Source organism: Catharus ustulatus, chromosome 12, assembly GCF_009819885.2.
Source record: "Catharus ustulatus isolate bCatUst1 chromosome 12, bCatUst1.pri.v2, whole genome shotgun sequence".
Lineage (NCBI taxonomy): Eukaryota > Metazoa > Chordata > Aves > Passeriformes > Turdidae > Catharus > Catharus ustulatus.
The window spans coordinates 4215354-4236605 of NC_046232.1; the positions used below are offsets into that span (position 1 = coordinate 4215354).

The window sequence follows — 21252 nt, forward strand, 5'->3', positions numbered from 1 at the left end:
CACAAAGAGAAAATTAGGCAGCCTCTTTGTCTACACTCAATACTTGTAGCAGAAAATTCCTCCCTGGTGCTGTCACTGGACCAGTCGAACTGATGTTACTTTGCAGGAGGAGGGAATGTCCTACAGCTTCTGGCCCATGGTACTTGCCAGGGCTGGATTTGCAAAGCAGGCCTTGGAAGCCAGCTCCTGGAGAGCTTAAACAAGCTGCACCAAAGCTTCAGCTCCACAAGATAGCAAAGCCCCCAGTGAGGGTTCAGACCAACAGTTACTGTCCCCAGGTCCTCCAAAAGGCCTGAAATAACCTAGAAACCTAATCTGAATTAATCTAGAAACTGTACAAAGTTCAGAGGTTCACAATTAGTCATGGGAATTCATGTGTACTGCTTCCAGAGAGCTGAAGTCCACTGTCAAAATAGAAGCTTTCCTTATGCCTTAAAGAAAAGATGATTTCTCACTGCAGTCCTTTCTCACTGCATTGGTTTAATAACCAAACTAGTACAACAGTAACAGTAAAAATTATTGAGCAAAACATTGCACTTCAACAGAATGTTTTAAAACACAAGAGAGTATTGAAAAAGTCTACAGATCTAGTTGCAATCAACTCTGTTGTTTTTCTCTTTGCACTCATCTTGATTTTACACTATAGTCAATTGGAACAGATCAGGGCCTTTCTGAGATAGTATCGTGAATATTTAAAAGATACCTAGTTACATATTGTTCAACAACCTGACTGCTTTGTTAAATGTATCAGTATATTTTGACCCTAGTTTAGGAGAACATATTCCTCTGCCACAAAAGGTGTCTTTAAAAACATGAGTATCATGGCTGGGAATTCACTGAGGTAGCTCTTCTCACTTTGGGGAAAGAAAACGTCTTGCGAAATTAAACAAACAGCTGTCTGGCTAATTTGGGAGTGGTGCTGATAGGCTCTTAAAAGACTGCCTGTGCAGCTCCAGTTTTCTAAAAGAATATTAGCCATGACATGGGAGCCTCCAGGATACAGGAGAAAGTATGAGATATAGGCAGTAGGAAAGGAACTCAAAAAAACCAACCAACCAACCAACCAACCAACCAACCAACCAACCAACCAACCAACCAAAAAAAAAACCCCAAAACATGAAGGATGGTGTCATCTCCACAGAAAAAAAAAAAATCCTGAGGTTCTACTTACATGAAAATGTCCAGTTAATAAGCTTTGTTTATAGCAAAAAGACCTATATCCATAGGGCTGAACTGGCTGATGGTGATTTAATTTTTCTTTTCCTCCTTGAGAGAATATGAAAAGTACATATTATTTATGTGTTAACATGCTTGCTATACCTTTCATTAACAATTTCAATTACTTGGAAATGTCTGTTCCAGCTGGCTGAGAAAGAGAGGTGTAGAAACGAAATAGCTTGTATAGTCTCTCTCTCTTTAATTGATATGTGAAGACAGATTGTATACAAATTATTTTTACTTATTGAAAAAAGAAGGCAGCATAAACTGGTTTTATGATATAATATCAATTCTCTAATGTTACTCATCACCTCTTGTTTTTCACCATAATGGCTTGGCTCACATCTCATCTCATCTCATCTCATCTCATCTCATCTCATCTCATCTCATCTCATCGACAAATGGTGCAGGAACTCCCTAGTAGTAGTTTCACTTTCTTCTGAGGAGTACCTACTGAACTCATTTTGAATTCTGTTAATTTAATTGGGCTCTTCAGAAAATAAAGACAGCCTACTGCTGGGACCTGTTTATATAATGATGTTTCTGCATTGTCACCTATCCCTTGACAAACATAGAAATTTGCCTTGAGGAGGATCTGCTCTTTCAGCATAGATTGGGTTGGTCATAAGGGGTTGATTCTGATAACAGACAAATGGGTAGGTGGACATATTCAGGACTTGGAAAAATGTCAAACATGCCTTTGGAGTTGCTTTACCTACTTCTTCTTCTCCTAGGTCTCTTTTAGGAATATACACAAAATGACACCTAACGACTGGTTCTGCCAGTTGTATAAAACATGCCTCCTGAAAGATTGTTAAGGATTCAAGTTAGGTCAGTCACAGTGAACTCACAGGCCTGTATGGGTCATTTGAAAAGTGGAGTGTTCCCTCACATGAAGGCAAATATTAATGAAATATAAACCAGTTTCTCAAAGGTCTCTGAGACCTCTGCTGCCCTTGTAAAACAGGAATGTTCCTTTTGGATAAAGGGAGCCAGCAACATGTGTGTAGGATATAATAAAAAAATAGAGAATTGAAAACACCTGTATTCACCTAGAGAAACAAGTAAAATAATACTAATGAAATCAGGCAGGTTTTACTAGTACAGTCATTGTATTTTATCCTGTGAGGATCTCCAAAAGCTTTGTACTAAAGAAATTGAGGGACAATATTTCTAAAAGAAGAATAAAAGCGGTAAATTTTCCCCGGGGAAATTGGTCATCTATGCTCCAGCCATAAGGCAAGAGAAGGTCCTGAAATAGAAGGTAGGAATCCCGATGGCTAGTTCTCTGCACAGCTCAGTAGGCAGCAAAGGAGTGCAGGAATACTCCAGAGCATGCCAGCCATGCTTAATACATGCTGTAACCCTGTAAAAGGTTTTCTGTAACATTTCCTACATAATGGTGGAGAGCAGTTTAGCTTTTGTGATTAAGAACTATGGGATGATTTGTTGGAAAATTAAGCTTTCAATTATTTTAATAATTTTCCTCTTCAGAACGACTGTTTATGTTTGGTTTGTCATTTAAGAAACTACTCCTTAAGTACAGAAGTATTTATAGCACAGTCTTCTGCACCTGCCCTCATCTATACTCCAAGGGTCTACTCAGATACCACACGAAATGCTAAGAAGCTCATGACCTAACTCATGACCTAAGGCCCTAAAATAGCTCTGAGGTCTTTTTTATTTTTTCCTTTTCTAATTGCACTGCTATGATTCGTGAGATCTCAGATGAGCAAATGTCTCCCAAGTTTTTGTACTGTGCTTCCTTTAAAAATCAGATTTGCTTTGGCTGGTAGTTAGGAACTACTAATGTCATTCTCTGAAAAAAGTCTACAAAAAACAAGTAACAGAAAGACAAAATCCAAAGTTCACTCTTGGTAAGATATCTTCTTAAATCTTTTTTTCTTTACAGTTTCAGAGCATTTCAGACCAAAAAATAATAATAATAAAAAAATTAATAGATCATTTAAAACTGTTTATCTGTATTTATATATTGCTGGATTTATGTCTCACTCAGTGAACTCTCAAGTCACTTACTTAAATCTGACTAAAGTAAGCTTCAATTTTTAAAAAAAGTGTTTAAAAGTAGTCTTGAAAAAGAATACCCAGTCCATTTGGATTTGGAGTATGGCATTGGGCAACAGAAAAGAAGAGCAGTGAAGAGGCCAAGTAACAGAAAAGAGCAATTAATAAGCATGAGGGAAAAAAAGAAATTCTAAAATCGACTGTACCCAAAGACCAAACTGAAAAGAACTGTGAATCAACAAATCCATAAAGAAGCAACTCTTCTGGTAAAAGTCCACCCATGACCTTACAGTGGTGCAGAAATTGCATTAAATTTTGTGATCTCCTCTGATTTACACTATGCCAAATGATATCAGACCCAGTTCTAGTGCATGCAGTTGAGAAGAACAATAGATCAAGAAGGCCAATACCTTCAAAGGCAGAGTTCCATCCTTGTGAAGCAATTCACTTGCCAGTGCTTTGAGCTATATATAGATAAATACACTATCATTGTAACATCTGCTGCCATATCTACAAGACTACAAGTTGTCCTGAAGTTTAGCTTTGCAGTTTTGTTGGGGGTTTTTCCTTGGCAGAACAAAGAGCAATTACCACTGCATACCTCCAACAGATTTGTGTTACTAATTTTATTGGTACGGTAATATATGATAGTAGAGCAGATCACAAATGAAAAATAGGAAACAAGAAACCTGATTATATTTCTATTCTTGATATAATAGTAGAGATATGCTGCAGAGAAATACCAGGGCAGACAGCTATTCCCCTTCTCTTGGCTGCAACTGGGAAAAGTTCAAGTGGTTTAGCAATGTCTTGAAATCATACATCAGAGTTCACAGCAGTTCATACAGCAGTAGCAACTCCTTCAGTACAGAAGGAAAAAAGAAAAGCTGCTGCAGTAAGTGAATGAGCAGAAGTTGTTGGGCTGTAAATGGGAGTGCTCCTCTCCTGACAGGATTTAGTTTTGTCCTGTGGAGTGAAGCAGTGTGCTTCAACAGGTCTCTGCAAGCAACCTGCACTCTCAAAGGCTGGAGCATGCTTATTGAATTGCTGATGAACAAAGGTGAAGGACGGGTCTTTGTACAGAGCTCCAAGAACCCCTCACAGCCTTCAAGGGGCTCCAGGTCCAAGACAAGATGGGGTTGAGGGCACAGGATTAAATATGGAATAAGAGGGGTGGCTCTGAGGGTCAAGAGCCAATGGGAATAGGTGAAAGTGGTACAGAGGAGGGGCAGCCAACCGAGAGAACCAATGGGGTAACAGAGTGGAGCACTGTGATGAAACAGAACCAATGGGGATCAGGAGAGGGAACAACCTCCTGGGAAGGTACATATAGGGTAGACAGGGGCTGAACCAGGGTGAATGGAGTGACATCAACTACATTAACCAACAGAACTTAAGGGATTAACATGTGCCTGCAAAGGGCTGTGGGAGGGATGCAATTCTCACCATGACTAGAGGGATATTTCTCCTCTCTTGTTCTTGCCCCTCCGGAACAAAACTATTATGGCTCTCTGAGCTTCCATAGTGGAGGTTCTTAATTATAAAGCATCAAGGCATTGATCTGAATTTGGGTGGGATGTAGGGAAATATGTTCGCATTCATACAATCTAAATTAACCTATCTACGTATGTCTGATGACTGAGGAATTTAGCCAGAAGTCTTATGAGATTTCTACCAAGAAGAAATAGCAGAGTGGGAAATATCTACTGCGTGATTTTGGCTTGGGGAAAAGCAAGTTTTCTGTTACCAAAAAAGTTAATATTACACTTAACCGTCAAGAATTATTCTGTTTCAATCAAACTGCGTGTGTACCTCAAGAAAATAAGTAATTAAACAGTGAAAATTCATCATATAAGCCTAGGCAGTAAAGAGGTTATTTCTGGAAGACAGGAAACTTTTTATTTGATCTGAATATTCACCTTTCTGGTGGGAAGATCCTGAGAACCAAATTGTCTGTGCCTTCAAACAATGTAAATTTTTGACAACAGCCAACCCTGCCAGATCCATTTGCCATCAAAATTAAACTGGGGAACAAGAAAACCCACAAACAAACAAACATTTAAAAAGAAAAGAAAAAATTGTCTACTGAAACCTAAAGAAGTTTTTTTTCTCTGATCAGAGTCTTTTTTTCTGAAAGGAAAGAAAGGGTAGAAAGATGTACACAGCCTTATCTTATAAACAACCTTTCATCACATAGCAGAATATGTAATACTTTATCCCCTTCACTTCAGACCTTGTATTTGGACAGCCTGAGACCTGCTGCCACAGCAAGAGAGCTGTGAAAATGTTCAGTCCCCATTCAGGAAATAAGAGTGCAGCCCAGGTGCAAACTCTCTCCTGATATCTATCTTCATGTGTCCCACAACCTTATCTTGGTCTTTCCTATTGTCCCGGATAGCAAACATGCATTTTGTATCACTGAGATCTTTGCAACTTGATATGTTATTAGCATGACAGATGAGACTCAGCAGTAGTAAACACAAGAAATCCAATCCACAGGAATAACAAATACATACTAATCTGTCCTCTCATTAGCGCCTTTTTCTTTCTCTGAAACACTTCACTAATTACTTGGCAGTTAATGTTTTTTATTGTTAAAAAAATTACTTGATGTTCTCATTAATGTTATTTTTGCTAAGAAAAGCTATTAGGGCAGAACTCATGGGTCTGTACTGGGTCTGTACAATTTACTTTTACATACTGCTCCCTGCCCCAATGAAATAGAAAATCTGAATTCCCAGATCATTTTCCTGGAATCAATCCTGATTTGACTGTAAATTCATCAAACCTCAGAAGACATGTTTTTTATGTTCCAGATCCAAATTATCAGATGCAAAGGGAGTATCTGAAATAGCAAGCTGACAAATTCAGTGAAGAATACTATTTATCTTCACAGAAAAACTATCTTTGAGTTAGTTAAAATTATCTCACATAGCATAATGCCAAAATGAATGGCTTTCCATTTGTGTGGGAAAACAGATGTTGGACACAAGACTGCCATGGCTTGCCACACAACAGCCCCTGAGCAGCAGCAGAGAGAACAGTCTCTGCACACCCATCACAAAGGTACCATCATAATGAAAGCAGTGTATCACAGCAGGTATATTTGAGTATGCAGGTGCCAGTTTCAAACATTAAGGTCATTGCAGATAATTAGACCTCACAGCTCCTTTTCATTTTGCAGGTAAAATGGCCTCTTTATTTCAAATTTTCAATCAGTTTTACTGAGCAACACATTAGTTTGAAATGTGTCTAGAACCTGGTGTCACACTTCTCCCAGTTCCTCAGTGGCACTGTAACAGTGGGTGGCAAAGCAGCAGATTGCAAGTGTCAACAATAAATCTGGAAGTGGTAATCCTCTGCCTGTCAGAGTGTTTAACATCCATCTCAACCATCCTATGGTCTGCAGGAATTGTTATTCAAATTGAAAACTGGCACTCAAATGGCATAGCTGCTACAATTGGATAATAGCCTACAAGCCAGCCAGGAGCTAAAGTTTCATTGAGCTATTTTAACATTCATTTGTCTACAGGAACAACAAGCTTAACAGACAACTGGATTGTTATCAGAGTCTTCTGCCAGACGGCTCTTGGAAGCTCGTGGCTGAAGTTAACATTTTACAAGAATCACCTGCACAGCTTCCCAGTGCAGGCAGCAGTGAGCTTAACTAGAACCACAATTCCCCACTGGCCTTTTTGCAGAAGTTTTACTTTATTGATTGAAATTTCAGTTGAGCAGTTTACAAGGAAAAATTATGATTTCTAACACAAAGGCTGCACATTCTACTTCTAACATCAGCACATCAAACATAAATCCTGATGAAACTGAACACTGCTTACAACCTTTCTTCTTTAGTACACAGCTCTAGAGCCAAGACTTCAAAACAGACAACTGCTGAGAGTTAGTGAGATTTAGATATTTTGGAGTCATTCATCTAAGCTACAGTAGGACTCATGAGTGGGACATTCTGACTAATTTAATCACCAGTGGAATGAGGGTTCTATATGCCTATATTCCTTCTTGTTAGACCTTAGTTAAAACTGGCAACTACTATTAGTCTAAAACAGATGCAGTTTTTGGATCCTTGACAGGTTGCCAGCTCAGCTTCTCTATGTGCAGCTTTTAGGTTTTGGCTATTACCACAGCAGCCTGAAGGATTTTTAAGGCAAGACCTGGCAGTGTTTGCTTATTACTCCTGCTTTTATTAACAAATCCAGTAACAGTCAGCAGATAGGTAACAAGTGCACCCTGATGACAAGTGAATGATAAGGAGAAAAGTGTGAATTTTACAACATTTTATAATGTATTTCAATTTGAGTGTTTAACAGGTAAATCACATTTTAAGATCTGTTGGTTTGCTGAAATAAATCCTGAGTCAGAAGATGGGTTACATGCTGAGTAGTAAAACCTTAACTTGGATTAGAAAAGCAATACACCATGTTTTTGTCAGGGCTGTTGCACAAAACAGGATTGTTTTGCATGCTATTTTCCTTCCAAAAGCAGAGCACTGGTTTCATTCTGTTGTCTACAACCGCTGAAATTACTAAAGCATATTGTACGCTTCACCTGAGCCCTTCTTGATCCCTCTAAACACTCCCCACATTACTTTGATGCAAAGCAAGATAAAGCCTGTTTCTACAATACTCCAGGGTATAATTGCATTTCCTATACTTAAGACTGATATATTCAGAACTTCCTGGTATGGTATATTTTCTTCTCACAGCATCACTTATTACCCAGTTTACTTTACAGATCCTTTGGGCATGTATGTATCACATAATGAGCATCCTGTAAAAATCCCCAAGCAAGTGTCAGACAAGTCAGTGCCAGAACTGAAAGATGTTTACCTGCTTCAGTACCCAAAGGTATAAACTCTAATTAGCACTTACAGCATTGCCAGGACCAAATTCTGCTTTGTACCTCTGCATGACACTGTACTGCCCAATACAGACTCAGCAGCCTGCTTGGAGGTGAAGATGGGATTGCTAATTTGGGGTTATTCTTTGCAGAGCAGACCTGATCATTGACTTCTCTAATTAAACAGGGTATCTGCAGAACCTCCCTTTTTCTGCAAAATACAGCCCCAGGATGGATGCATAGATAAATAAAATATCTAGTTCTAGCTGTTGAGTGCTGTACATATAGGGAAAATAATATACTCAAATAATATACTCCTGCACCATATGTTAAAAAACATATAACAAAAAACTTGGTCTGAAATGTTATATATGGAATATTTAATATTAGTGAATAATTTAAAAACAAAAACAAAGGGATTCTTCTACCTCCTACCTGGGGTGAATCAATTCTTGGTATTGATACAGGACTTTGGTGTTGAGAACAAGCTCTTTAAGTTTCTTTTTATCCTTTTTGAACTTTATATGACATTAAATTTAACTACTTCCTACATGCAGTTTATTTTGTTTAACAACCGCTTTCAGAGCATGGCGACCTTACGCTCTCAAGAATTCTAACGAAATAGTTGGGGGACAATGTTTTTGGTTTCTCCTCCCCAAATAAATAATTTATTCAATAAATGACAGTGCCAAATTTCATAAGAGCTTTAAAACATATCCTTTAAATTTAAATACAATAAACAAAGGACAAACAAAATTATTTCAATGGATTTGATCTCTAAAAACATTACATGATTTTTAAAATCAAAACAGAAGTTTTATAAAAGCTCATGTACCATTGAGGAGATTAAATAAAAGGAAGTAACCCTCTTCTAAATGAGGTTTTATCACTGATTCCCTGTTATTGCCTTTGCCATGTAACTTACCTGCTATCTGCCTCTGGTTCTGAGTCTGCGAAAAAAAATTGAAACAGGTTAAAAAATTGCTATTTGTGAAGCACTGTGAGAACTGCACACAACTAAGAATATTGCTATCTTCCACTACATTGCTGTTAGTAAGGATATAACCTACTTATTTTTAGGCATCTATACAGCACATAGCATCAATATCAAGGGAAGTGGATGAAAATTTTCCTAAAACTTTAAAGATAATTACATGAAATATCATTAAAATCACTAGAACTAGAAATAATATAGAATCACACAAAATCTCCCTTTAAGAGAGGCTTGTCTACAGCTGGTGACAAGAAGCTTGGACTAACAAGGCATGAGACTACCTGAGCCCCTTGTCAGCTTTGCTAAACCTGAGCAATCTCTGACAAAGCCAATGTACACATGCTGGGTCTGAGGAGAACGGGGATTACTGCTCTTCCTCTCTTATGTTTCAAATATGAGCGCTCAGCCCTCACTGAATTTTTTTTTCTCAGATCTCAGAGCTGCAGAAGCCCATTTTACACCACAGACAGTGTAACAGTAACAAGTAACAGTTTAAGCTCACAGACAATGTATGAAGCAAAACGCAGACCCAGAATAGTGGATTCTTTGTTACCTCATGGCACATTTTTTATTCGAATTTACAAAAAACCCTCATGGTTTATGTTACTCAGTACTGGAATTCAACATAGAACCCACATTGCTTATTTTTAAATCAAAACTAGACACTCAAGATTAAAAGAAAAACGAACAAGCCACTGAGTGATTTTCCCTGCCAACTGAGCATTTTGCAACTCACAACATTTTTAGAGAATCCTTTATTCAGGGGTTCTTAATTTATGAGTAAGGAAATTTTCCAATTCTCTTTTTCTTAGTCTGTCCCTAATTTAAAGGTATTTTTAAAATATTCTAAACATTCTGCTTCTTCCTCTTCTGGCTTCCCTTATTATTTTAAATTAAGATGAAACATTTGCTATGTTAATGCTAATTTTTTTCCCCCCAGAATAGCAGAAATTTGGCAGTAGAAACATGACTGCAAGAATACAGTGACTAGACAAATTTCTGCTCTTCTGTCTTCACAATAAATCATTCACTCCAGAAATGGCTGAAAACCTGTCTGTTGGAAAACAGTTACGATGACTGGGGAAAGATGACAACTTTCAGGACATTATGGGGTGCTTAATTATTTTACATGTGGACATAGGAAGCAGTCACTGAGTACAGAATACATAACTGAGATTTTTCAGAAGTTCCCAAAGAAGCCCTCAAGTGCTATCGAGTCAATAGGCATAACCAGTCATGGGTTTTTATTGAGTGGAAGAGAAAAATGAGGAAGAACAAACCTAGAACTACACTTTTATCTGTCCCTATCACAGGTCATGATAGAGCACAAGAACATAACACAAAACAGGTTTGATGAAGAGAATGGGGGCAAAATAGGACGCAGAGTCCTGTGGCCCTGGTTAATTCCCTAAATATTCTCTCTGAAACCAGAACTATGTCAGGAATCTCGACTTTCAAACACAAAGTATTTTTCCTACTTAAAAATGGCCTGGTGGAATAAATTCGAACATAAGGAAAAGAATCCTGGAGTACATCTTTTAATGCCAAGTGTCTGCCTGAAACAAATTTTTGTGGTTGCATATTAATCCCCATAGAAATGTTGACAACTGCAACAGTTATTCATAATGCTCCTTTAGTCCTTTACTTCCACAAAGTTGCTAAAATCTTGTATTTTATTATCCATGCCTAATTATCACTAATTATCAGAAAAAAAATCCCACTGACCAACTGACCACTGAACAAAACCCCATTACTTTTGACGAACTAAACAAAACCATATTAGTTTTTGAGAAAAAGATCCAGTATAATCTGTAACACCAACATGGGCACTCTTTGTCCACAGAATCCCAAGTTCTTCATATGCAAAACCACAGGACTACAGGACTGGGTAAAAACCTTTTGGATTCAGGGACACTGGTGGCACAGACATCTTGTTACACTGGGCAGCAGCTGCTTCCAGTGAAAAGGGGGATCTCACTGCTGCATTTCTGCCTTTGAAAATCTGCATGTGATCTAATCTGCACCCTGCCTTTACAGGTGCTGCCTACATCTCTCACAGAAGCTTGTGATGGATGAACTAGCCAAAAACACTGCAGAATGAAGGATGCAAAGACACTGCATCCTTTCAACTTTAAAAACTTGAAGTAAATAATTTTTAGCCTTTACCTGGTGGAGTCAGATGACATTTGATTATCAGCAGGGAATTCTCCAAGGCTGCTGACAGTTTTGTTAATAGGTGATTCAGAGTTCCCTTTTAGATGAGGGAAGAAGAGGATCTCTGTTCCTAGGGATGAAGTATGAACAGAGAGAAAGATAAAGAGAACTTTTGCTTTTTGAACAGTTAATTCTTAAAAGGAAATACCCCATGAGTTTAACATGGCCCATAAGCATAGCTTCTGGGAAGGCTGTGAAAATGGGAGGAGTTTTCCAGGAAAGTGAAACCACAAGAGAACCGGTTTTTTTCTTCTTGTGGAGAAGTCCCTATAGCCTAACAAAGGGAGACTCCTCTCCCTAGAGTAAACTGAAAAAGATTATTTTAAAGTAGGTAACTGACTGAAGTGTTTCTCTATGTTGTTAAGAAGGAGAAGAAGGTGTGGGAGAGGGGAGTAGGGGGATCTGAAGGTTTTATTCTGTATTTATTTTTTTATGTTGTTAATAAAATTTTCTTTATACCCTTTAAGTTTTAGACATGCCTTGCTTTTGCTCCTAATCCTATCTCACAGCAAAAAAAAAAGTATATTAAAATTGGAAAGTCTAAACTACTACAGTGGCTTAAGTTTGGAAATGGGCAGTGCTAAAGCTACCATGCCAGCAAATTTAATAAAACAGTGTAGAGGGCCAAGAAGTCTTTTGTTCCTTATTACTGACCAGTTTCAAAGCACACCCAAAAGAGCAGGGACCACAGCGTGCAGGGAGGAGCTGCATCAGTGTCCATTAGCCATGGGATGGAAATTCCCAGGTTTCACATTGAGTTGATTTGAGAAAGCAGAAGGATGTAGCAGATTTTAACTGGAAACCAACTGGGATGCTAATAGAGAGTTTCACCAAACCAAATGAAAAAACTTTCAGCATAAACCCAATAATGATATGTTATTGGGGATTTTTTCTGAACACAATATTTTAGGTGTTACAATTCTTAATTGTAGAGTGCAATAGAACATACAATATTATAACTTGTCTTTGTTTACACAGAGAACTTTTGGTAAACCAAAACCACACCAAAAATTAAGGAGCCCTTCCTTGGTGAAATGGTAACTAAACTTTTAACAGAGGAATTTACCACAGAAGAGTGCAGTGGAAATCTGAAACATCTGAAGGAATACACATTACTAAAAGTAAAACTGTTTTTTTCTTGCTTTCCATTGCTATTTTAATGCCACTGTTATAGGTGGGTAATTTGATGGTTGGCTCTCACAACTAAGGGATGAATATTATGTGTAAGTTAAGAGAAATTTTATTGATGTATAGTTATATTATTGTGATTTGTTCTCCCCATAGCCCTCTTTCCCCTCCCCTCTTATATTGTTGCCACTGGACAGCCTTGATAGTCAGGGCATTTGGGAGGAGGGAAGACTTGTTCCTCGGAGGTGCAGCATGGGAAGAACTGACCTCCAAACAAGTTGCAAGACAGCAGTTTCCAGCAATGGAAGGTGAAGAAGAATTGACTGACAGACTTTGGGAGGGGCCAGGGTTACCTGATACAGCACCTGATTACAAAAGGGGAGCAGCCACTTTGTGACTGAACACGTGGCAGAGAGTCCCTTGCTCCTGGTGCTGTTTTCTCTTGCCTTATTCATTTGAGAGGAATGTTGGGTTTGTCTTTACAAACAAGCTGTGGGGCTGCTGGTAGATAAGACTAGCAGTGAGAGAGAAAAGCAACAATGGGAAGGATTCCATTGATTGATGAATGGGAAAAGATATTTGCCTTTACAAACAAACTGTTTGTTATCAGGTTTGCTGATAACTGAAGCTGGGTACTGGAAGATGAAAGAAACAATGGGAGAAAAACTATGAATTCTGTAAGAATTAAAAATTTAAAGGGAGAGTTGTACATTAGAGGGGAATCTCAGGTATCAGGAGTTCTGGGAAGTCTGTGCCTCTCAAGTACCTCAGCCATGGGGAAAGAGAGGGAAATGCGGCTGGGAAAACAGGATAGAAAGGAGGCTGCGTCCTCCAAAAATTTGAGAGATCCCAGAGGAATGCCCCAGGGCCTCTCCTTTTATTTGAATAAAGTAAAAGGCTCCTCTGTCTCCTTTTTGGACATAAACCTCTGGTGTTTGCAGATTAATTTTCCTGACAGTCTTTTGCTGTATTTTGTTCAGGTTTAATAAACCTTTGAAAATTTTTTTAAAAATGAGCATCATTTCTCACACCACCAATATTATATAATACCATGAAAGATACTTAGTATTCTTTTTTTCACTATGCTGAAGATTTCAAAATCTTGGGAGGTTGTTTTGTCTCATTTGATTAATTTTTTTACTATCATACATTTCCACAGAATAAAATCTTCTGGAATAGGGTTTCTGTTGACAAACATGCTGACACCAATGATGAGATCTGTGAAGGGAGAAATCCCTTAATATATTAACATAGAATTAACAATTTTAACAAAGAATTTTAGAAAACCAATTAAAAATTAAGAATATTGTCAAAGAATACTGATTCTAAAATAACATGACATTATTCTGATTCATAATCCTAAATTCAGAATGATTAAAAGCCCTTGCATTCAGCTATTCCAACAATGACAATGTATTCACAGAAATATTCATAAAAGTAATAGGGATGTCTCAGCTAAAGGTTCTCTCCTGTAGTTTTAACTGGGTAGAAATGAAAAAACTGGACAGACTAACATCAGGCAAATTCTTTATGTTTCAAAGAGAAGTAATGTACTTTGGGAAAGATATTCTGAATTTCACTTGTTAATAACTAAGTGCTCAGGTGGCTAATTGCAGACAGTTCTGTTAAAATCTTTGTTAATTGGGCTGATGCGGTTAGTTCACTCATGTGGAAAAGAAAGTAATTACAATATTAAAAGGCTATTTGAAAGGGAAGATACACTTTGTCTTTATTTGTGGCTTCAATTCTGGGGAGCAACTGGGCAAAAGCAAAGCTGAGGAGAAAGACTGGTGGGGGAATTAGAAAAAGTAAAGACTTCTCTTTTAAAAAATCCCACAGATGAAAGGAACTTAAGTGTTTCTTTTATAAAGGAAACTAACAGCAATTAGGCTATATAAAAGTAGCAAATGGTGCAGTAAAAGATGATCAGGAATTTCTTTTTAGCTACTCCTTAGGAGAAAAATGAAACAGTAAGGAACATGAAAACAAAAAAATTTAAATAGTTGAAAACTTGGATAAAAATGACTCCATGAAACTTCCTGCAGCAGATAAAATTGAGGCTAATATTTTGTCAGGTAAAAATTAAAGCCAGTTATGAGATGATTGGGAAGCTAAACACCATGGGGCTTCTTCACAGCAGTTTTTTAGCCCTTTATGCTGCCCCTTTTACCCCTCCAGAGAAATAAAATCAAGCCAGAGACTCAAAGAGAATATAGTGCAATGCTTCAGGAAGGAAAATCAATAATTAAAAAGAAATGTAAAACATAGGCAGGTTATGTCAGAATTGTACTTTACAGATTTAGGATATTCTGTTTGAAACATCTGTCTCTGGCTATAGAGTCAGACTTCTGGACTACATTCATTTGAGCTATTGTGGCAAGTTTAGCTTTTGCCTTTACATTGTGTGCATGTTACTTTTCTGTTTCCCTATCTGTTAGAGACACAGTCAAAGCTTCCTGTGTTTATGGAATGTCTGCAAAAACCACGCATTTTTTGGGCAGGGAAAACTGACCAAAGTGCTGGATGTTCAGAGGCTTACTCAAAAATAATCTGATGATTACTCAAAAATAATCTGATGATTAAAAAACTAATGCTAACTCTTGCACCATTTGAAAAAGAACCACCACATTAGCTTGGGTCTCTCCCTTTCTTACAGTGTCTGACTAGAGAAGTAAGGAACAAGTAAAGTCTGGAATAGCATTTGCTATAACTATAGGCCAACATTCTGAGCAGAAAAAGAGAGGAGCACCAGTGCTGCAATGATTCCCAGCTAGTGGATATTCCCCTTGAAGACAGGGTGAGCTGGTATTCACTACAGCAAGCTGTAGCAAGGCAATGCTCTCAACCTTACTGTACAACTGAGGAACTGAGATGCACAAGAGTAAGGCCACTTACCTACTGTAGAAAATCTCCTGAGAGATGGGACTTACACTCAGGTCTCCTAAGGAAGAAAACAGAGAAGCAGTTGCTGGAACATCTCTTCTGGAAGTTCTGTTCACTCCTTATCTTATTTAGTTGAAGACTTTACCCAGATACAGAAAAACATAATGTAATATTGAAAAACTAATAATTCCTTTTTCCTTTGCAACTTTTTTTTTAATGCAGTAGCAAGAAAAAACAAAAAAAAGAAGGAAAAAGCCATTTTTCTTTATGAGGACTTGAGAATACAGAGTTCAGCTGTAGGATAAATTCCATTAAGACTGAGTCCACCAGCTTTGTTTCCTCATTACAACTGATCACATAACAAATCTCAGCTGGATACTCTGGTTACTCCCCACTGTATTCCTTTCTCATTGCAATGAAGCTGGGTATTGGACTCTATGAAAAGCCATAGGGAACATAACTAACAACAAATTTTATAGGGACAAACACTCCTCCTCTTTCTCAGAGGACACCTGAAACAGAGCTAAGAGTTGACACTTGCCATTTGGCAATTCTTGTGCCACACAATTTAACCTGGGAAGTCAAGAACATGTTCAAATGAAACTGCAGAGCAATTTTGGGTAGAATATAGTTACCAACACTGGATTTCAGCTAGGAGATACGATTTATCAGCACTTGCAAAAATTAGTGGCTAGATTATGCTATGAGAGATATTGGATAAGACATGAAAGGTCTCTTAGATCCTTCAGTAATGACATGTCAAGGAACACATGGAACTTTCAGCTTCACATTTGCTATTGGTTCCATTTTCAAACCATTGTTATTTCTGTCTTTTTGTCTAAAAAAACAGAAAAACATTAACACTGGAAGTGGTGGAGCATAATCAACACAGCACACTGAATCAGCAGCCACAGCGAAAACTCTGGAGTTGAAGCAGTCCAATGCTGCTTCAATTGCTCAAAAACAAAAAAGGGCTTTGGCACATAGCTCTCACCCTGAGGGTAAAGTAACCTGTGTAGGCTCCTCCTGCTAGCATGGTGCCATATACCCTTTAACAGTCGTGCAGAAAAGGATGCAGAAGCAAAAAGCATAATCTGTTAGAAGCTAGGGTGAAAGCAAATGACTATAAAGGGGAAGTGTGCTGTAGACAGGTAGAAGAATTATAAAAGAAAGGCTTCATAAAATCAGGCCTTGGTCTGCTCAATTAATAGCTGACTTTTCACTTCTTCTTAGTGCAGCTAAGTGGTTTGCAAATTCCCACGTGAAAACAGTCTTGGGAACTATTCCTGGGTGAAAAACAACTGCACCTGGTAAACAATGGATTTGTCTCATGAGAATCAGTGAAGATATATGTAAACAATTCAAGAATAGATTTGATGGACAAGTCAAATACCTTTTACTAACCAATAAAGTACAGTAGTTTCACGAATACAAGCCGCACAGATTATAAGCCGCACCCCCGGTGCCTCGACAATGTTGCTGTCTTTGTCAATAGATAAGCCGCACCCCGAATATTAGCCGCACTTTCGTTCGTCGCGAGAATCCGTGCGCAGCTTTCACAAATTGGCCAATTAGTAACAGGATCGCGGCATAGCGGGCTTTACTGGCTCGGGGCGGGGCCAGGAAGGCTCGGCCCGCTCATGGTTGCCGACGGGGCCGGGTGGCCCAGCTCAGCGCCACAGCTCGGCGGGGCTGGCCGGGTGGTGCTGCCGCCGCCGCCGCCGGGCTCACTGGCCCCCCCTCTCCCGTCAGCACCGCCCCGCTGCCGCGTTCGCTCGCCCGGCTGGCAGGGCTGCCGCCGCCGGGCTCGCCGCCCGCCCCGCTGCCGCTTTCGCTCGCCCCGCTGCCGCTTTCGCTCGCCCTGCGCCGCGCCTCGCGAGCGCTGCGCCCGCCCCGCGGCGCTTTCGCGAGCGGCGGCGCTTTCGCGAGCGGCGGCGGCTCGCGGCGGCGGCTCGCGGCGGCGCTTTCGCGAGCGGCGGCTCGCGGCGGCGCTTTCGCGAGCGGCGCTTTCGCTCGCCGAGCGGCGCTTTCGCTCGCGCCGCTTTCGCTCGCCCCGCTGGCAGGGCTGCCGCCGCCACCAGGCTCGCCGGCCGCCCCCTCCCGTCTGCACCGCCGCCGCGTTTCCTCGCCCTGGCCGGCACTGCAGGCCCCCGCACTGCCGGGCTCCCCCACGCTGCTGGCCCCGATTCTGCTGGGCTTCCCCCGCTGCCAGGCAGCCCCACCCGCCGGCCTTCCTGCTTCTGCCATGCTCCCCTGCACTGCTAGCCCCAGTTCTCCCGGGCTCCCCCGCCCTGCTGGCCCGGGCTCTGCCGCCCCCCTGCCCCGCCCTGCTGGCTCAGGCTCTGCCGCCCGCCCCCCACACTGCTGGCCCCGCCTCTGCCAGGCTTTCCCACCTCTGCCGGGGCCGGCCGGGCTCCAGCTTGGCTTGGGGCTGCCGCGGGCTCTCACTTCCGTGTTGGCAGCTTTTAGAATTTTGTTAATAGATTAGCCGCCCCGGAATATTAGCCGCACTTCCGGGTTTCCACCAAAATTTTGGTCAAATTGGTGCGGCTTGTATTCGTGAAATTACTGTAATTGGCAAGAACACTATTAACCACTTAATGTTGCATACAAGGTCCCTAAAAACTGTATAAAATTAGTTGTGTGAATAAAGAATTGACTTTTCCTGCATGAAGGAAATGGAGTCTCGGCTTTTTTATTACAACAGGGGAGTGGATAAAAAAAAATTGAAATGGATCTTTGTTTTTTAAAAAGTCAGCTTTACTAAGCTCCAGATACTGCTCCCTTAGCAGACTGCCTGTGGAGACATTCACTAACCAAGGGTATTTTGGAGCTGCTGGTTTCCTTTAATACATGCGTATAAAAAATAGGTGTTTTTCTCTCTCTCTCTCCCACTGTGACTCTTTGAACTTGTGTGCTGGTTTGGCACTAAAGATAACCCATGGAAGTGATTTTTTTCTGAGAGGAGCAGGTAGGCTTCCTCTATATCTAACAAAAACCAATCAGTGATTGGTTTGAGAACTGACAACTGGTTAAACCACTGAAAGAGACGGACACGCCTCTATGAAATTCACATTTTAAAACTAACAAACCGCAGGAAGCTCTCTTTCATTTCTTGGTGATTAGTCCTAGTTCCCGGACCAGGTGCCCCGCAGCCTGCGGGCTGGGCAGGGCAGAGCAGAGCAGGGCCCTGCCTCTGCTGCAGCGCTGCCAGGCGGGCCCACGGCACGGCTGAAATGCTGCTGCTGCTGAGGCTGCTGCTGCTGAGGCTGCTGCTGAGATGCTGACCTTTGATAGAAAGGGCACAGGAGGCCCGCTTGTTTGCTCAATCTCAGCCCCTCCCGCCCCGCTTCCTGCCCTGATACAGCAGTGGCCGGAGCCGGGAGCAGCCCCAGGCAGGGCCGCCCTGCTGTGCCCCTGTGCCCCGGCGGGGCCGGATCGCTCCTGCCCACCCCACCCCTGCTGGGTGGCGGGGGGACAAAGAGCATTAGCCCTGGACTGGAACCGAACGCAGTCAAAAGCCAGAACGCAGTCATGCAGCCACCATCGTTTCTCGCTGCTATCCTGCCCAGCCCCCAGCGCGGCCTGAAGTGCTCCAGCCGCTGCCCGGGCAGGATATTAACCCTTTAACTTCACAGAATGAGACTTGCACACACTTTGTTCTCTCTCCTGAGTGAACGAAAATGATCGAGATGAAGATACGCACAGAAACAGCATGAAAACACCAAGGTCAGACAAAAGGAAGAAGTCAGGTCCCAGATGGGAGGGGTTGATGGAGATGCCTTACTCTTGGACTGAAACTTCTCCTTTTTTAAGCTGTGGAGAAGAAACTCTTGTTTCCCTATAACTCATAGAAATGCATTATGGGGTGGATGAAAATGTTCTAACTGCAGACATGAGCAGAGGCATTTGTGCTAAAGTGAGCAGATGCTGAAGTAACTGGGATCCCATTAGGAAGTTTGAATATAGATGGAGAAGAGAGATAAAGATCCCTGTCACCCCCCAGGGAAGAAGATTACTTCTGTTTTCAAAGACAAAGAGAGCTTTCGTTTGAACTGTTATAATCCTTAAAGTGTGCCCCATAAATTGACATGGTCCTCGATAATGGTTGTGGGAAGACTGTAAGTCGAGAAAGGGATTTTTACACAGTGATCAGATTTCCATTCTCCCAGGCAGTTTATTCACTGTGACATCGAGGCCATGAGAAAACTGTTTCTTGTGGAAAAATCTCTATAGAATGAAGAGAAGTCTCCTCTCCCAAGTAAACTGGTGAAAGAATATTTTTATAGATGGTAAACTGACTGATTTGTTTCTCTACGTTGTCAGTGTGAAAGAAAAGAAGTTGTGGGGGGAGGAGAAGTGTTCTGAAAGTTTTATTCTGATTCTTATGATTTTTTCTTATAGTTTCTAGTACTAAAGTTTTTTCTTTGTACCCTTTAAAGTTTGAACCTGTTTTGCCTTCCTCCTAATCCTATCTCACAGCAAGAAATGAGTAAATAATTTTAGTGGTGATTTGGCCAACGCTAAAGTAATGACAATAAATTGGTGCATTGGCCAGGAAATCTTAAATTGGAGACCTGAAACCACTACACTAAATTGGTGTTTCCACCTGGTTAGAACCAAAACCGCTACAGTTTGTCTCAAGTGCCAACTTAATCCAGTCAGACCAGACTCATTTCTCTGGTACCAGCATTTAACAGCTCTGGTCAGCAGACAGATTTTTGGGGGGCAGGTTTCATGTAGCTTAATTTTGAAATAATGAGAGAGAAGGAAATCTAAAAATAAAAGAAATAGAAAATAGGAAGGCAAGCCTGTGGAGGTGGTGCCATCCATCCATCTGAGAACGCAGAGTGATCTGATCCCACACTTCACACTTTCACTGCTGCAATGCTGGAGCAGATGTGGCAATGGTCAGCACTAAGGACTGCTTTCTGCAACAGCAACCTGCAGATTTCCTTGGAGATGTGGAAAGAAACAACAATTATGAAACAGTATTCTTGGATCACATCGTGCCAGTAGATACAATGCTGTTTTTTTAAAAGGCAAGAACCCAATACAATAACTGTATATCTGCAAAAGCCAGCAATTTATTACATTAATTTTATTTCCTATTTATAAGTATTTTATGTGGAATATGTTCACATTCTGCAGTGATGGGGAGCAGTATAGGCTTCTAATAACACCTTCTAGCTTTCATTCTTACTTTTTTTTTTTTTTTTTTTTAATAATACAGGTATTCTTTCAAATGCTTGTGCTTCTGGAAACTATAACAGTAAGAGAATTATATCTTTAAAATGACAGGTCTTCACAATGGGAGGACATTAAAATAGTGGAAGATTATTCTTCTGGAACAATCATCAAGGGTAAAAAAGAGAAACCCAGGAAAGAAGCACTAAGTCCTAGGATTTAAGGTGATAAATTTTTGAGAAACTTTGATTAGATTATTCCCAAAGGAAAACTCTCTGGTGAACAAAATCATTCATAATTAGATTATCTTTTTATAAATTCCTGATGGAAGAAACCAGTCCTGTAACACAATTAGCAATGAAAATACAAGAATGACCCTTACATCTGTGAACCAGACAGGTTCCACTGTCTGTGTCTTGCTATACAAACCTGTTTCCTTTTGGTTGTTCTGGGGGTGCACCATGTTTTCAAGCAATACAATTCATTTCTTGAAATATCACCGGGATTTTGTGACAGACAGCTATTAGTAACTGATGGTTTGAGTAATACAGGATACAAAATCAGTAAGTCACAATATGTTAAAATCCTAACCAGAACCTTTCTCTTCACCAAATATTCACATGCAAAATTCTCTTTTGAGATAGAGATTTTTATGCCATACTGTTGCTGTCTTTAATGACAGACTTTGGTAGGCAGAATTAATTCAGAAGATTTCTGATCATACTTGGGATATGTAAGTATACTGC

The 21252-nt window shown here is 40.3% G+C and overlaps 1 long non-coding RNA gene across 1 annotated transcript; it reads right to left on the reverse strand.

The window, feature by feature from the left end:
* Positions 1-1177: 1177 nt before the first annotated feature.
* On the reverse strand, positions 1178-15423 carry LOC117002128. The gene is made up of 4 exons (XR_004419218.1): positions 15332-15423; positions 11261-11378; positions 9026-9050; positions 1178-1266 (listed from the first exon to the last, which is right to left on the reverse strand). It is a non-coding gene; the product is annotated as an uncharacterized LOC117002128 (long non-coding RNA).
* Between the last annotated feature and the right edge of the window lie 5829 nt (positions 15424-21252).